This window comes from Octopus sinensis, linkage group LG14, assembly GCF_006345805.1.
Source record: "Octopus sinensis linkage group LG14, ASM634580v1, whole genome shotgun sequence".
Classification (NCBI taxonomy): domain Eukaryota; kingdom Metazoa; phylum Mollusca; class Cephalopoda; order Octopoda; family Octopodidae; genus Octopus; species Octopus sinensis.
The window spans coordinates 41159107-41179373 of NC_043010.1; the positions used below are offsets into that span (position 1 = coordinate 41159107).

At 38.1% G+C, this 20267-nt stretch overlaps 1 protein-coding gene across 2 annotated transcripts in view; it reads right to left on the reverse strand.

Moving 5' to 3' along the window:
• Positions 1 to 20267, reverse strand: part of LOC115219205 (protein FAM184A) — a 132220-nt gene that overhangs the window by 85850 nt on the left and 26103 nt on the right. The gene's annotated exons all lie outside the window — the stretch shown is intronic.

Below are 20267 nucleotides of genomic sequence, written 5' to 3' on the forward strand. Positions count from 1 at the left end.
CTATACCAATAAGGCGGCAAACTGGCAGAAACGTTAGCATGCCGGGTGAAATGCCTAGCAGTATTTCTTCTACCGTTACGTTCTGAGTTCAAATTCTGCCGAGGTCGACTTTGCCTTTCATCCTTTTGGAGTCGATAAATTAAGTACCAGTTACAAACTGGGGGTCGATGTAATCAACTTAATCCCTTTGTCTGTTCTTGTTTCTCCCCTCTATGTTTAGCCCCTTGTGGGCAATAAAGAAATAGGAAAAAGTCTATACTATTGAGTAGGACACCAGTCTAGCTTTATATCTCCAGAATGATCTGTTGATATAAATTGCAGCTAAGTGACTTGAAGCACACAAAATTAAATATAGCAGCCAAGAACCCATTACTGTTTCCATATTACCATTGTTCTGGAGTAAAGTATGTACCATGGGAAGATAGCAATGTAATTAACTGTCATTGACTGCTACAGAGTGACAGACACTGTATACATAATTGATTAATGTTCAATGTTTTATTGGTATACATAGTGTTGTGTTGAATGTCACCAATTGGCAGTTCCCTGACGAGGGAGAAAGGGAGAGCAGTAGCAACTGTCGTACTGGGTACACCTTGTCTACCTTGTTCGTCAACATGAAAATCTATGGGAGCGTACAATTAGACTGGAGGAAGGAGAGGATGCAGCATGTTGAGGCTATTGCACTGCATTGCATATGATTCATCACTGCATGTTTGGATTATGCAGTATGGTCCTTAGTGAAGTATAAACATGGTATAAAAGCACCAGGTTTGCTAACTTAGAACTACATATCACAACAAGAACAGAAAAAGAACAAAAACAAAAAATATTGCTGCTATTTATCAGCCTATTTATGGAGTTAAGATGGCTCAAATGAAAGGTCGTATCCGAAAGCCGTGATTGGTCAGTTTACACACTGGCGCGAAATAGGTAGAGAGACAGACCGCGCTTAGATGCTAACCAATCAGATCAGTGGACACAACAAGGTTAAACTAGCCAAAGATGTTTGTAATCTCAAACGAGATCATTCCTAATGTTTTTCTCAAACAGTAAAGATAGCAATGAAGATAGCAATATTGCTACAGTATAAAAGTACCAGGTTTGCTAACTTAGAACTACATATCACAACTAGAACAGAAAAAGAACAAAAACAAAAAATATTGCTGCTATTCTAGTTGTTGTAGTGTAGCACCAGTTTAGCAGACCCATGGCACACAGGTAGTAAACATAAACCAAACAACCCAGTGCAATCCAAAGGTTTGCTTCTCCAACAACTAGAACAAGAACAACATCAGCAATAGTAACAAAAATGCAACGCAACAAGAATAACAAAATCAATAGCAGCAGCAGCAACAACAACAACAATAACAACTCCAAACTCAATACAGATAGTCTCTCCCCATGAAATATAAGCACATGCTGCTTGAACTGAGAAATGAATGAAAGAAAACAAAAGAATAAAATTAAATATTTATCACAAGTATAATCAACACCCATAATGTCAATTACTGAACCTTCTGCGCCAAATGGAGTGTTATTTATTTATTTGTTTATTTTTGGTAGCAGTGGAGAGGTGGGGGGGGGCAGGCTTAAACTGTCACCCTGTTTTATGCCTCTATTTGGGCACTGAGTACCTTTATCAGAATTCACTGTGTTGCAAACACTCTGAGCAGGTCTTTAGTTCACACATAACCCATGAGTAGTGGCTTTTTCAACCCATCTTCCCAGGCTTAGCAACCATCCAAAATAGCTTATGAGATTTCTTCTTCCCTTCCCCCTCGACGACCTTGGAAACCCTTTATAAAAAAGAGTCGTGCTAAATGTCTTTGTTCTTCTGACTAAGACATAGAAATAATATTTAGCTCATCAATGACATCAATTATCAGGTGAGTAAGCTCATTAAACTTTTATGCAGGACTATGACTATCTGTTCACTTGAAGGGAGGTATCAAGAATTACACCAGCATCCCTTCGACCAGTCTAATTTAATATAGCACAGCTTCAAGCTGATCATACAAACTATTAGAAATAGTAGTCAAAGGCGGTGAGCTGGCAGAATCGTTAGCACGCCGGGCGAAATGCTTTGCGGTATTTCGTCCGCCGCTGTGTTCTGAGTTCAAATTCTGCCAAGGTCGACTTTGCCTTTCATCCTTTCGGGGTCGATAAATTAAGTACCAGTTATGCACTGGGGTCGATATAATTGACTTAATACCTATGTCTGTCCTTGTTTGTCCCCTCTATGTTTAGCCCCTTGTGGGTAATAAAGAAATAGGTATTTTGTCTGTCGCTACATTCTGAGTTCAAAATTCCGCCGAGGTCGACTTTGCCTTTCATCCTTTTGGAGTCGATAAATTAAGTACCAGTTACGTACTGGGGGTCGATGTAATCGACTTAATCCCTTTGTCTGTTCTTGTTTCGCCCCTCTATGTTTAGCCCCGTGTGGGCATTAAAGAAATAAGAAATAGTATTTATAACCCTCTTCAAATTTCATCTATTGTCTTAAAAAGAGTGAAAATACATTTGATAAAGTGGTCCTGTAAAATAATAATGGCAACCGTAATCACTCTGGTCATAAAGAATGGAGCTAAAGACAACACTAAATACTGACGACACAACTAAAAGGATAAAAATTGCATTTATGACAGCCTAATGTCATATGGGTTTTTAAAAGAAATTTCCATACATGAATACTTAAATACAGACATATACTTAACCCTTTAGCATTCAGATTACTCTACTAAATGCAATGCTTATTTATTCACATTGTTTTGAATTACCAAGCATTATCTTGTAGATATTGTAGATTCCAATGATATGATTGTTTAGTTTTAGGACATTGTAGGGGAGGTGTGAGAGGCCAAAGCTGTCTGGCTTGAACATAAAACAATATTTTGGACGAATATGGCTGGTTTAAATGCTAAAGACTAAAATACAAAACATGTATACACAAACATACTCTCATATGCAGAAGACTCATACACTTTCCACTTCCCAGACATTTGTACATTATTGCATGTGCTTTATATGCACTTTTGACAAGTTGTGGTGCACCTGAGCACTGTATACAATAATTTCATTATTATTATTATTATTATTATTATTGAGTGAGAGAGCAGTTCATGCCATCAAAGTGACACTGGGGTAAAATATACTAAGCCCAATATACCCATCATGACTACCCGTCTGATAAAGGTACACCAGGCACATGCATCACAACCATATGTGCGCGACATGGTGATCTCATATCAAGATAAACAGCACATGACCTTGCAGGTGGGGCCCAGTTAGAATTTTCTTCAGGTTGAGTAGCCCATCCCACTCAAAAGGTCCCTGAATAAGGGTTGTTTAAGGATGTTGAAAGAACCACCCATGTTTCCAGAGGTGAACTATTCAAACCCCAAAGAATCCCTCTCAACACATGGCTATGATGCTCCCCCACTACTTCTGCTCGTGATCAGAGATGCACATATCGTCAGCCACTAAGGGACATGCTCAACTGGTTAAGGTCAAACAACTGACAAGCAAATCTGTGGTATTGAGCAGAATATTTGCTGTATTATTATTATTATTATTATTATATTTAAACACACATATTCACATTAATGCAATCTTTCATGTACACAAACTTACATGCAAGAATATCTAAATACACACACATAAATACAAATGCATAAACAATGTAACCATTGAGATATAAGTAATATCTCAACAGCCTTAAACTTAGCAATTTGGAAGGGCCAGCAAAAGAGATGGGTCAAGCTACTGCTGCTTTGACTGTCTTATTAAAAGTGGTGGGGGAGGGTAGCTACCATTAACACCACCATCACCTTCATAAACACCCTGAGCCAATAAGGTGGTTGCTCTACATGGTCGCATGACTTACTAGATATAGCAGTCAAATCCACTTTCAATCACCCAACCAGCTTTATAACAGCAGGACACGTTATATAACATGATCCTGGCCACCTCCAAGAAACAGGATTATCATAGCTGGAATACATTTGATCAAGATCGAACAGGGAAAAAACAACAACAACACTACCACCATGACCATCATCAAATTCAGCACAGACAATCGCTACCATCATTACCACCATACCAACAGGATTACCACAATCAGCAATAACCCTATTACTGAAGCTACAACTATCACTACCTTCAACATATCCACTACTGACACCACCACCACTGCAACTATAATTATTATCTCAACTATCGCCACCAACATCACTTGAAAAGGGAGCTTCTACATGGTCACTTGACCAATTAGAAATAGCATCTAAATTGCCCTTGAATTACATCCTACTGTCTACAACAAGAAAAGAACACACTAGATAATGTAATTCTAGACACTCCTAAGGTGGCAAGCTGGCAGAATTGTTAGCACATTGGGTAAAATTTTTAGCGGTATTTCATCCATCCTTACATTCTGAGTTCAAATTTCATTGAGGTCAACTTTGCTTTTCATCCTTTCGAGATGGATAAAATAAGTACCAGTTGAGTATTGGGGTCAATGTAATCAACTTAACTGCACCTCTCTGCCAAGCTATGCTGAGCCAATGTGACAGAGTAGATTCATCAAACCAGTATGATCTCAAGCTCAAATTCACAGCCTCCACATCAGACAGTGGTTGCAGGAGAGAAGAGGCTGAGGCCTCCATCCTATGGTGGACTGGACATAAACAATCCAATCCAGATACCCCTAAAACATTGGATGCTTATGATTGGAATGCTTCTGATCACAGGTTCTGTTCAATCAGGGTTTACAAATAAAAAATAAAAAACATCACTGCCATCATCATCATCCTCACATCCACTACCCCATCCACTACCACCATCACTACAACTTCACCACCACTGCCATCATCATTGTCATCCTTATCAATATATCCTACATCCATCACTCCTATCGCTACTATAACCAATGCACACAAGCTGAACAGTAAAACCAGGTTGCCTGAAGCTATTATTCTCTATGTTATAAATAAACATCCAACTAACTAAACAACCATCTCAAGCCAACAAGGGTGCTTCTACATGGCTGCTCAGTCAACTAGAAATAACAGCCAAACAATGGAGCCTTGTAAGAAAAACAAGCTAACAAGGTTCCTTAAATCACACCCTTAAAAAAGGGAAAGAGAGACGCATTGAATAATGCAGTTCTAAATATATAAAAGACAGAATGGTCTTTTTGTTCACAGCTCAACTGATTAATGTATCTGCTAAGAGAGCCACTACAGAGTTGCTTGACCTGCTCGTAATGGCAACCAGATCTCCCTCAAATCACAAAAGATAGGGCATATCTGTCCAAGGTACATTATAGAAGATGTGATGGTTACAGCTGCAATGCCTTTAAAGATATGTCTGCTCAATCAGGGTTGACCTACTGTTAGCAATAGCAATTTCTACAATAGACTCAAGCTTGCTACTCATTTGGGGTCAGTGTATAGTCAATCTAACTGACTCCTACCCGAGTGTTTCAATGGAATTTTATCAAATTCAGAATAATGATACGCAAAGTCAATCTCAGGGAAATCTGAGCTCAGAACATTAACCCTTTCAATACCTTCCAGCCCAAGATTGTCCTCTGATTCTATGGTACAAAGTTCATTTCTCAAAGTGACCTTCCATCAAAATTTCATGTTAACTTATATTCCAAACTAGATTAATGATTATATTGTTATTTTATTAAATTCTTCGTTACTTTCAAGATTAATTGAAACAAAAGCAGTGTATTTCAACAGAAATATGGTAACAAAAGGGTTAATATAAATGTGGAACGATTAATATTGGATGCCATTAACCCTTTTGGGGTAGAAAGGGCTCCTTAGCCGTAGTGAAGGCAATCTGTCTAGGGAGATAACCTTACAATAAATCACTCAGTCCGTAGCTTAGAAATACTGGGTTGACGTCCAGCGGGAACAGCTTTGTTTCATGGAGGAGGAAAGATCTTCTTTAGTGCTTGGTTGTACAATGCTTTCCAATGGGTGTAGTAGCGGTGCGCGAACACATTATTAGCCATTTGAAAAGACTATGGAATTTACAATTAACTGCACCAGGGTTCCTCTTCCCCAGGGAACCAGACTTAATGGTATACCTGTGGATGTAGGTCCAGCACCTGCTTTGCTGGGTCCTGTCTCTGATCACGTTGCACCTCCAAAGGCTCCAGGGATACAGGCATCCAGCAACAGGACCTCCGTAATGCTATGATGGACCGTGAGGTCTGGCATGGCACAGTAAATTCCATTGTCTCAACCACGGTCGAACAATAATGATGAACCCTTTTGATACCAACCCACCTGAGACAGCCCATAGTTTTGTGATACAAACTTCCTATTTTAAAGTGATCCAAACCATCAAAATTTCATGTTAATTTATGCTGTAAACACCAGCTTAATAATGACAAAATTAATTTTCTAAATTCTCCACTATTTTCAAAATAAATTAAAACAAAAGTGGTGTATTTCAACTAAGGAAACAAAATACAATCGCAAAGGGTATTAAGGGACATAACTAACAACAACAAGGGACTAAATTATATATATAATATAATATAATGAAATTATTGTATACAGTGCTCAGGTGCACCACAACTTGTCAAAAGTGCATATAAAGCATATGCAGTAATGTACAAATGTCTGGAAAGCGAACAGTGTATAAGTCAGATACATGCTTGCGTGTGTATGGAGGGGGTAAAAATCAGGTGTAGTGTTGGCGAATCTCAGGAAGCATGGAAGTTTTGAAGGATGCAGTGCTCTGAATTAGATCTCCACTGTTTGTGCATTCCACCATTTTCAATATAACAACAAAAATAATGAAAACATGAAATGGAATAATCAGAAAAGAGGGAAAAAAAAAATCTATATTATTTTCACCACCACCAGCACCACCACCATAACCACCCTCATTACCCTGACTTCACCATCATCACCACTACCACCACAACAACCTTTACCCCAGCATCCCCACCACCATTATTACCACCATCACTGCTGTTATTACCCCCAGCACCAGTATCAACAACATTAAACCCACCACCACCACCACCACTATTATTACCCTAGCACCACCACCACCACCACCACAATTATTACCCTAGCACTACCCACCAGCACAATTACCCCCAGCACCTTCACCACCATATTCCACCACTAACAATAATAATAACAATGAAAATAATCCCATCCCCCATCACCACTACCACCACCACCATCCAACACCAATGACCAGAAATTTCTATGACTAGCTAAACTACAGCTGATATTTCCAAATATAAATGTCAAATGAGTGAGGTAGGAGTGGGAGGTGAGGCTGCAGTGCAATGTGCGTAGTTTAAACTGTTCCACCCAGATTAATCACCCTGGAGTGAGTGACACTACAAAGTGGAATACTTTAAAACTGCTGTACACACTCAAACATGCATTGTACTTAACACACGCAAATAACTACTATTTTTCGATATACGCAAACACACTACAATCACAGACACAGCTGCATTCACATACACATGCGCACACACATACACAATATACATATGTATATATATATATATATACATATATATGTATGTGAGTGTATGTGCACATTGTGTGCGTGTGAATGCAGGCATATATACACACATATATACATACATATATAATACATGTAGACATATATATATAAAACATATACATATACACACATATACATACACATGCACACATATATATTTACAGATATAATATAGTAAACAATATAAACATAAATGCATATACTCATATATACAGACACACACACACACACATAGTTACATACACTCATATAGATAAATGGATGGATGGATGGATGGATGGGTGGATGGATGGATGGATGGATATGTACATACACTCACGTACGTATATAATTCTAGTTGCCATAATATTTGGCTGCCAAACAGCAGCCAAATCTCCCTCAAACAGCACCCTACCCTTTTACAGAAAAAGTACACATTGAAAATTATGTCCTAGATAAGCTAAAAAGATTGTATGTTCATAGTTGGAATGCCTTTGATCATAGGGTTGACTTAAGTTAAATAACATCTAGTCATCATTCATACACACATATACACACACACACACATACAAACACATAAATATATACACACACACACACTCACACATACACACACCCACACCAAAGACATACTTTGTGTGTGTGTGTGTGTGTGTATGTGAGTGTATGTATGTATGTATGTATGTAGGTAGAAAACGCATCCAGACATATATACTTACATATGTGCATGTACATGTATGTATATGTATATATATATATATATGTATATATATATATATAACCCATGCTAGCATGGAAAGTGTTAAATGATGATGATATAATCATCATCATCATTATTTAGTATCTGTTGTCCATGCCGCCATGGTTTGACCAGGGCTGGCAAACAGGAAGGCTGCACCAGACTCCAGTCTCATCTGGCATGATTTCTACAGCTGAATGCCCTTCCTAACGCCAACCACTCCAAGATTGTAATGGATCCTTTTACGTGCTACCAACACAAGTGCCATTTGCACACACACACACACACACACACACACACACATTCACACATATATATATATAAACAATAGTCTTCTTTCAGTTTCCACCTACCAAACCCACTCACAACATATCAGTCAGCCCAGGGCCATAGTAGGAGATACTTGTCAAACGTCCCACACAGTAACACTGAACTCAAAACCATATGTTTGGAAAGCAAATTTCTTACCACACTATCATACATGCATCTGTCTGTTTGCCTATCTGTCTGTCTGTCTGTCTGTATGTATATCTATATATATGTGTGTGTGTGTGTGTGTGTGTGTGTGTGTATTTCATTTAGACATAGAGATACTAATAAGCTGATGCTAGAATTCAATATATACGCTTCAGAGACAAGCATTAGTCGAGTACAGAGTGTAATAAGTGATTAAATAAATGACAAGGGAACAAGAAATTGTGTTATAAACTGCATTAGTTTATAGCTGTTTCTGCAATAAGATGCAATAATGCATCGATAGATTGGTGCACAAGCACTTAACTATGAATACATTGCATTCTGATGCAGAAAACAACACTAAGCTAATGAAGCCGTTACATAATTTCTTGTTCTTGTCATTTACATCATATATATATATATATATATAATACCAGCAGAAATTGCCAAAGCATCGATAGAAAAAATTTGTGGTATTTCTTCCAGAATTTTTATGTTCTGAGTTCTAACCCTACCAAGGTCAACCATGCTTTTCAACATTTGATATAATAAAGAACTCACCCAAGAAAATAGCTGGTTTTTTGTGGATAAATCTGAAACTCCATGCCCACCAACTCCATTGTCCACTCTCTATGTACTTCCACCACTTATTCCCTCCCTCAAATTCACAAACTCAACAACCCTGGCTGCCCCAACATCTCTACTTGCTTTTGCCCCACTTCACATATTTCTATGGATGTAGAAGTATTTTCACATTTTCACAACCCCAAGTTACTATTCCAGCCTCTATTACACTGATCTCATTATTTACCTCCCCAACTCCTAATTCCCTCAAAGCTCCTCTTTGCTCTTCTTCACTTAAAATATTGGTTTCAAATCTTGGTACTTTCAATATTCAATTTCTATACACAGTCATAGACAACCCTACACCTCTTAAGCTCAAAATTGCTATCTTTTCGGTCTATAGTGCTATTTCTCACTATGGTTCACCCATTTTTCACTTTCATAAAGAACAATAGCTTATCTTCCACCTCGGATGCTTCCCTAGCACATCATAATTTACCGGGATTACATACACACGCACTTTGAATACCATGCACACTCACAGACACCTCAAGTATCACATTCACTAATCTTATACATCTATACATTCACTAAGACTGAAGACATCACACACATATGCACATACACAAATATAACTACAAAATTCACACATGCACACATTCTCAAAATCATACATTCCCACATAGAAACACACTGATATACACACCCCCTTACCTTACACATACACATCCTCAGCCAAGTTACCAAATATAAACATTTTGCCTTACTATAATGCAGTGCATGCACATCATATACACACATACATGCAATTCCTATACCACACATACACAAATCCTATACATCCATACTTCCACATAGCCATATTACATTACACATATACACTCTTTTACTTATTTCAGTCATTTGACTGTGGCCATGCTGGAGCACCACCTTTAGTCAAGCAAATCGCCCCCAGGACTTATTCTTTGTAAGCCTAATACTTATTCTATCAGTCTCTTTTGCCAAACCGCTAAGTCATGGGGAGGTAAACACACCAGCATTGGTTGTCAAGCGATATTGAGGGGACAAACACAGACCTACAAACACACACACACACACATATCTATATATATATATACATATATACGACAGGCTTCTTTCAGTTTCCATCTAACAAATTCACTCACAAGGCCTTGGTCAGACCAAGGCTATAGTAGAAGACACTTGCCCAAGGTACCTCACAGTGGGACTGAACCCGTAACCATGTGGTTGGTAAGTAAGCTACTTACCACACAGCCACTCCTGCGCTACACTAGTAAACGTATTAGCTTCACACATACAAAAATACACACCATTCACCTTATACCAGCACAAACGCATACCAACACTTCACACACATGCACATGATTATCTTCTCCCTCTTCTCCTTCAAATCACACAACCACTGCATACACAACCAAATAGTCCACACATTCCTACACATCACATGAATTAATCCCACACACTCAAATATCCAACTAGACCCTACAAGTCATACGCCTACACATACACGCAGATTGTTATCCCTACTGACAGTTACGAGATAGTTGGCTAATTGAAATCGGCATTTAGGTAGATATATGGATACTTATTGATTGATAGTTTGACAGAATGATAAATAAAGAACTAAACTGACACATCCAGAGATGGACAGCTTCCCTAGCAGTGAGCGTCAATCTGATGCACAAACTGACCACACAATACATGAGCTACATAGACAGACGTATTTCTTCATAGTTTCATAGAGAAATTTACAGACAGAAAGTTATATATATATATATGTATATGTGTGTGTTTGTTTACATGTGTGTGTGTGTGTGTGTGAGTGTGTGTGTGTGAGTGTGTGTGTGTGTGTGTGTGTGTGCATGTGTGTACATACATATGGTACATACAACCATGAGCCATACTCGCAACTTTCACCCATCTCCCAACAATTTTACTGGGATTGGAACCTCATTCACCTTCCTCTCCACCATCATCTTCTTTGAGAATGAAACTTTCAAAAGTCAATGAAGGTTTGGCTGAAGAAGCAAGAATGTCTTTTTAGTCCTTTCAATCACATTCACCATGGCCACTTCCACCACAGCCAGGCAAAGACTACCTGCCCTTCCCAGCCAAACAAAGACAACTAGACAATCTCAGTAATAATAATTATATGTAACATAGGCACAAGGCCTGAAACAGGGTATCAACCCCAGTTTTTCACAGCTCCTTTAGTTTAAAAAATAATAAATGCGCCCTTTTAAAGCCTAGCCAGACTCATGGGCCCAGTTTCCCGGTTTCTATGGCATATGTGTTCCCCAGCTGGACAGGATGCCAGTCCATCGCAGCATTACTCATTTTTGCCAGCTATGAAATGAAGTGTTTTGCTCAAGAACACAATGCATTGCCCAGTCCATGAATCAAAACCACAATCTTACAATCATGATGCTGACACTCTAACCACTTAGCCACACGCCTCCACTCCTTTAGTTTAGTAACACCAAAAGGAGAAAATGCAAAATTGACCTTGCTAGGATCTGAACTCAGAATACAAAAAACCAGACCAAATACTACAAAGCATTTTTTTTTTCTTACACACTAACAATACTGCCAGCTTGAAACCCCTTCAATAACAATTATTTCTAACACAGGTGCAAAATCCCACATTTTGTGGAAGGCTATATATAAAAGGATTATGTTACAGGATTATGTAAGAGATTCCGTTGAGATTTTGCTGATAATTATCACATCAGTTTAATCAAATTTTTCTCTTGCCTGCAAAATATTCTGGCCTTGTGCCTACAGGAGAAAACATTACATTGTTTGATGTGAGGAAGCAAAGCTAAAATCCAAACAGTCTTTTGTATTCGACTGGCTGACAAATATAGTGAGAGTAAGTAGCTGGAAATGTTACTGAATTGTTGTATCACATGACAGCACAGAACTTAGTTCTATGCTGCGCGTATGTGCATGCGTATGTGTGTGCGTGCATTTGTGTGTGTGTGTGTGTGTGTGTGTGTGTATGCACACACAAGCTTGTATGTGTTTGTGTGTGTGTATTTTCATATGAATGCACAAACAGCACTTACTGGCAAGAAAAATTAGTTCAGTAATAAGATCACTATGATGATCTTATACTATACTATTCACACACATACACACCCACACATACACACACACACACACATACATACACACAACATGCATGCACATATCTGCGCACACATGTACCCAAAGCTAACTAAAATTCTTACAACTTGGGAATGATGATTACTATGAAGACGATGATTGATAGTGATGACAGTGATGACAACTAAAATGATGACAACAATGATGATAAAGATGATAATGATGATGATGATGACACCAATAATGATGATGAAGTTAACAAAGATGATACATGATCATCACTACTGTACTGGTAATAAAGATAATGATAATACTGGTGATAATAATGACAATGATAAAAGAAGATAACAAGAGCATTTACATGACCATGATAAATAGTGATGGTGAGGATGTCAGAACAACAGGAACATACAGACAGGATAGATTTGTTGTTTTATTTTTATTTATTTATTTATTTATTTTTTCAGTTTGTTACTCTGAAGAAAAAAACAGTAAGCCTATTATAGCCTTCTAAGGCTTTCTTGGACTGGAGAGCAGGCAACAGAATGGTTAAGACGAAGCAGGTATGGTTATAGTACAGTTGTAAGTATAGTGGTACAGGATAGAGGGAGAAGAGGATAAAAAGGGAGATCAGTTCCAAAGAAATACAGCAGGCTTTGGCAGGAGGCTTGGAGAAAATGTTTAGCATATGATTCTAGGCTTGGAAGAGTGGCAAGAAGCTGGAAATGATAATTAAACACATTTGTGGGAACGGGGATGCAAAGGCATTGAATGCAATCAGATGGAGAAGGTTGAACTGCAAAACAACTAATGCAGTTATAGTGTTGGCATATTCAGAGAACAGAGAATCTATTGTATGTAGGTGTGCATGTGCTTATTTAAAAATACATAGGAGTGGCTGTGTGGTAAGTAGCTTGCTTACCAACCACATGGTTCAGGGTTCAGTACCACCGCGTGGCACCTTGGGCAAGTGTCTTGTACTATAGCCTCGGACTGACCAAAGCCTTATGAGTGGATTTGGTAGACGGAAACTGAAAGAAGCCTGTCATATATATGTATATATATGTGTGTGTGTGTGTGTGTGTGTTGTGTGTGTGTGTGTGTGTATGTGTGTGTGTGTGTGTGTTTGTGTGTCTGTGTTTGTCCCCCCCAACATCACTTGACAACCAATGCTGTTGTGTTTACGTCCCCGTAACTTAGCAGTTCGGCAAAAGACACCGAAAGAATAAGTACTTGGCTTACAAAGAATAAGTCCTGGGGTTGATTTGCTCGACTAAAGGCAGTGCTCCAGCATGGCTGTAATCAAATGACTGAAACAAGTAAAAGAGTAAAGAGTATATATATATACATATATATATATAGATATATATATAGATAGATATATATGCAGACACATACATGTGTCTATAGATATGCATACACACAAATAACTATGATTGGCACTCTGTCAGTTACAACAAGGATTCCAGTTGATCTGATTAACAGAACACCCTGCTCATGAAATTGATATGCAAGTAGCCGAGCACTCCACAGACATGTGTGCCCATAATGGCTGGCCCTTTTGAAATACAGAGAGTACTCGTTTTTGCCAGCTGAGTGGACTGGAGCAATGTGAGAAATAGAGTGTCTTGTTCAAAGACACAAACAACATGCTTCCGGTTTTCAAACTCACAACTTTACAATTGTGAGTTGACTACCCTGTCCACTAAGCCATACACCTTCACATCTTCATAGATACACACACACACACACACATGTGTATATATATATATTTATATATATATATATATATATATATATATATATGTATGTATATATGGAATTCAAAACTGGATGCCTGTGGGAACTGCTGTATACTGATGACCTTGCTCTTATTGCAGAATCTTTAGCAGAATTGGAGAAGAAATTCCAGGCCTTAAAGTTAACCCAGCAAAGACCAAAGTTGTTGTCAGTAAGAAAGAAGATAAAACTCTCTGTAGGAAATGAGTTGGAAGAAATTGCAGTTGCTGCACCCATTGTGAACTATGGACACATTAGTGGAATCACAGGTAGATTGACAGATAAGTTGTCTTTGTCTGTGGCAAATGTTCAGGAACAATAAGCACTAAGAGTACAGAGGGCTTAGATTCTCTCAAATGCCAAGAAGGCTCTCTTGAGGATGTAGATAGTTTTTGTTACGTAGGTGACCAAAATAGTGATGGTGGAGAATGCTCTGAAAGTATTGTTTCTAAAATAAGAATAGGGTGGAGGAAGTTCAGAGAGTTATTACCTCTGTTGGCAACAAAAGGACTCTCTCTCTCTCACAGTGAAAGGTAGACTGTATGATGCTTGTGTGTGAATGGCTATACTCCATGGTAGTGAGACATCAGCTCTGAATACAGAAGACATGTGAAGACTGGAGAGAAATGAAGGCAGTATGCTCCATTAAATGTGCAACATCAGTGTGCATGTAGGATAAAGTGCAAATGTGTTGAGAGAAAAGTCAGGCATAAAAGGAATCAAATGTAGCATGCAAGAGAGAAGACTTCGATGGTTTGGATATGTGATGTGTATGAATGAAGACAGCTGCATAAAGAAGTGCTGGCCACTGAAAATGGATGGCACCCACAGAAGAGGGAGACCCAAAAAGACGTGGGATGAAGTGGTAAGGACCGATCTCAGGATGCTGGGCCTCACAGAGGAAATGATAATGGACCTAAATGTCCTGCAATGTGAGGTTCTTGAGAAGACCCACCCACATCAGTGAAACTAAGTTCTAGAAGTGCTGTGTGTCTCACTCACATATAACAAAAAAAAATTCTCAACAACCCTACCACAACAAACCAAACTACATCTCTTCTCTCTCTTCCTCATATTTCCACTTTATGCATTGTGCTTACCTCCCACTCCCCAATTTTGTCCTCTTGGCCCTGTCTGACTGTATCGTTGCTATACCCTGGCCCCCAATTTGTGTTCCACCCACGCATACAAAGAAAACATTTCATACACCCTTCCCCAACAAACTAATTTACATCACTTCTCTTTCTCACATTTCCTCCTTCATAAGCTATGCCTACTTCTCACTACCCAATCCTGTCCTCACAGCCCTGTTTCTATGTATCATTGCTATCGAGTAACCCCCCCATACCACCACCACTACTCTATATACCCAGCTTTTCACCACTCACTTCCTCTCCCCACTCTCTAATCATGCTTCTTTGGCAATATCCTGCCACTTATATTATGACCTTTGAACCTCAAAGGTATGCCCTGGCACTTGCCACCATCTATATCTCTCTCTTCCTTTACTCAACCATCCCATTTATATTCTGATCTCTGTCCCTTGTGAGTGTATCTAGCACTTTGTCACCACCTCTACCCTGCTGTCTCCCACTCTGTCCTTCTCCTGTACTTCCCTCAGGTTGGATAACCATGTATCTTCTTTGCGGCAGAACACCTGTTTCTGTCCTCATTGCTGATCTCTCTCTCTCTCTCTCTCTCCGGCCAGGTAACCTTGTACCTCCTCTACGGCAAGACACCTGTTTCTGTCTCTCTGTCTCACCACAACCCTTCATCATCTGACACAAGATCACTGCTTCCAATACAGCCTCCCCTCTCAAAAGATTTTTGTCTTGCAAGTTACTTGATGACCCTGTCAGTGCAGGTGCCACTTAAAAAGCATTCAGTCCACACTATAAAGTGGTTGGCACTTGGAAGGGCACCTAGCTGTAAAAACTTTGCCAAAACTGACCTCACTTATGCTTGTGCCACATAAAAAGCACTAAGTCCATTCTGCTGGGTGGTTGGTGTTAGGAAAGGCATCCAGCTGTAACAATCCTGCCAAAACAGTCACAGAAGTCTAGTGCAGGCTTCTGCCTGGCTGGTTCCTGTCAAACTGTTCCACCCAAGCCAGTATGGAAGGCAGATGTTAAATGATGATGATGATATATACACACAAACATACATATCATCAGTAGTCAACATCCAGCTTCTATGCTGGTATGGCTTGAATGGTTCAAAAGAATTTAATAAATCAGAGATCAACATTATACACCAATATCTACTTCAGTATGGTTTCTATGGCTTGATGCCCTTCCTTATGCCAACCATTTTACAGAGTGTTCTGGATGCTTTTTTTATGACACCAGCACTAGTGAAGATTATCTTGTACTTTGCTAGACTACGGATCAAAAGGATGACCCTGTAATTGAGGGAGAATGGAAGAGAAAGGCTGTGGTGTTTCTAGGCCAGGTGATGAAGGAGGGTGAGCAAGACGTAAGAAACAGATTTATAGTTGTGATGGAATGGTAGTAAAGAGAGTCACAGAGTAGGAAAGTTAACACTAATTCAGATCTGGTCACTTTATCAATGTAACTACACATGTGCTGTTGGCGATTTCTTTTCCTTGGACTTTTCCCTTTCTCCTTTCCGACAAAGAGCTATACTTGAAACATCAAACTCTTTCTTTTTACCGAGCATCAAGCAAATACATATCCTTGTGCTAGTCCTCTTGTTGTCTGTTAATTTTATTATTTATTTATTTGAACTGACTAAGTATATATATTTCGTTTTAGGATTTGGTTTGCAAGATTCTTTATATGAGGTCGTGTGTTGAAGCATATTCTGTTGTGTCTAGGGAGAGTCATTTTCTTTTTGTGCCTTATAATTTAACACACTCACCGGTAAAATTTCCACTTATTTCTTATTTTTATTTTCCTAAAATTTTCGTTATGTCTTCCAACCTTTTCAATAGTCTTGACTCTCAAGTCAAGACTATTGAAAAGGTTGCAAGACTATTGGAAAGGTTGCAAGTCAAGTCAAGACTATTGAAAAGATTGCAAAACGCAACGAAAATATTAGGAAAATAAAAATAAGAAATAAGTGGAAATTTTACCGATGAATGTGTTCAATTATAAGGCACAAAAAGAAAATGACTCTCCCCAGACACAACAGACTAAGTATACAAACACACACACACACCACACACACACACACACACACACATATATATATATATATCCCCATTGGCGCATATACATAGAGAGGAAGGGTGAAAGCAAAGGAACAGAGAGAGAAAAGGGGACAGGGTAACAGAGAGAGTAACAGGCAGCCAGGCAGACAGACAGTTAGCCAGATCTCCATAGCATGCCAATGTTTGTAAACAGATGGTAACTAAAGGTGTGTGCCTGTCAGTCAAATACCTTTCCAATAGAATTACACTCTTGGTTGTGTGTGTGTGTGTGTGGTGTGTGTGTGTGTGTGTGTGTGCATGCGTGCATATGTGTGTGTGCTTGTGTTTGTGAGTGTGTCTGCATGTCTGTGTGCATGTGTATGTGTGTACATGTGTGTGTGTGTCCGTACACATGTATGCTTGTGTATATACAACTGGGTAAACATATATGTCTGTTGAACTTGTGTCTACATGTATACTTAGGCTTAATATATTGGGTAGTATATGATTATATACACTTTTCTGTGTGGGCATACGTGTTTGTATGTGTACGTGTTAGTGTGTGTTCCAGTACGTGTTGCTAACGGGGTTTGTGTGACACATCTATGCACTATACTACCCAGTCATTTCATTACAAAGAAAGTCACTATTTCAAAAATAAACATCACAAAGAAAGGTATTATTGTGTGTGCAATTCATGTTTTTAATAACTGCCAGTGTGTGTGTGCATATATATATATATATATATATATAGAGAGAGAGAGAGAGAGAGAGAGAGAGAGAAGTGGTACAACAAAGCACCAAAGTTCACTGGAAATAGCAGTCAATACATTTACGATGCTATAATAAAGCTTCAATGTGTATATATATTTATTATTATTATTATTATTATTATTATTATAAAATCCTCAAAAAGCCTTGTGAAAAACAGCTACCCTGAGTTTCCTGGACAAAATATTTATTCATTTCACTATTTATCAAACTGATAAGATGGTTTAGTGACTGCGTTCAATGCAATCAACATTTGAACTACTCATATATATATATATTCGTCTCCAATGAAGAGATATTATTAATTAATATCCTAGAAACAGCTGTAAGACCTTCTATCTATAAATGCTCTGATATCTATACAGCCTTGGGTTCTTTTATCTTATTACGCAAAAACTTCTTATATATATATATATATATATATATATATATGTATATGTATATATACAGGAAAAGAGAGACAGACAGACAGAGAGATATATCTATACATCGATATACACACATGTATAAAATACAAATATATATTTATGTATATGTTTATGCATATGCATGTATATACATACATACACATACATATATACACATACCTATATGTAAATATATATTTTTTTATTGAAGAGGTCACGCAATGGCCATTTCACCCAAAAGATCTTTCTGAATATAACCAAATTTGAAATGGCTGTTATATGAACTCCTGGAGAGAAATATATAAAACTACATTTGTTATGTATTGAGTGCTAAATTTGAAACACGTCTACTTAGTCTGAAAACCTAAAAAAATGAAAACACAATCTGTGCATATACACACATGCACACACACACACAAACATATATATGTACATATATATGTACACATACATATATGTGTATATATATATGTGTGCATATATATATATATGTATATATGTGCATGTATGTATATATATATAATATATATATATATCATCATCATCACACACATATATATGTATGTATGTGCGTGTGTTTGTGTAGGGGTGGGTGGGTATGCACACACAAATTTTTTTAATCGACTTCAATTGAACCAATTACAGTGAAGTAAATACATAAAATGTGCTTGTGTGCATTCTCTTCTCTTTACTTACACATCCTGCTTTGCACCTCTCTTCTTTCACACCACTTCTCTCTCTCTCTCTCTACATGTACATATATACATACATACATACATACATACATACATATATATATATACACATATATACATATATATATATATATTTATACACATACATACATATATATATACATATATGTATATACACACACACACACACACACAAACACACACCTATCCCACAATATTTTTTTCTCATAAACATAATTTCCAAATCACTATTTCTAACTTTCCACATGTACAACTAACCATGCTGTAACTCTCCCCTCTCTTTCTCTCATTCATTCTCTCTCTCTCCCTCTTTCCCTCTCTTCCTCTCTCTCTCTCTCCCTTCCTCTTTCCCTCTCACTCTCTCGCCATTTACACTCCCTCATATCTCATTCCCTCTCTTTTGTTTCACTTTTACACGCTCGCTCTTATATCACAACTTTTACATCATCCTCCACCCCTTATTCCCTCCCCCACCATAGGCTCCCTTTGCTCTTTCTGTTCCATAACCTCACATCCACCCACCTCCTTCCATACTTGCCCTCCCCAGTACTACAATTTCAAACAACCTCAGATGTGTCTGTGGGGTGGGAGCACTGCTTCTCTTCTTCAGACTAATTCCAAAATATGCACACAGTTTGAGGAGCCATACATATATTCATATATACATGCACACACATATACATTCATATATTTACATATACACTCATTCTCCTGCATATACATACATGTATGTATATATACACAAACATTTGCATATATTCTCTCAATCTCACTCTCACTGAAACACACACACACACACACAATATAATCATTAGAAAAATATTCTAAATATAAATCCATTGAACATTTTATAAATGAAATACTGTCCCCTGTAAATATATACAGAGAAACTCAGAGCTCTTGCAAGTAAGTGTATATATATTATATAGGGGCAATAAACAGTGAAAATGTGCAGAGAACAACTTCCGCCATATCCCAGGGAGAAAAACTAGAAGTAGTTGATAGCTTCTGTTACCTAGGTG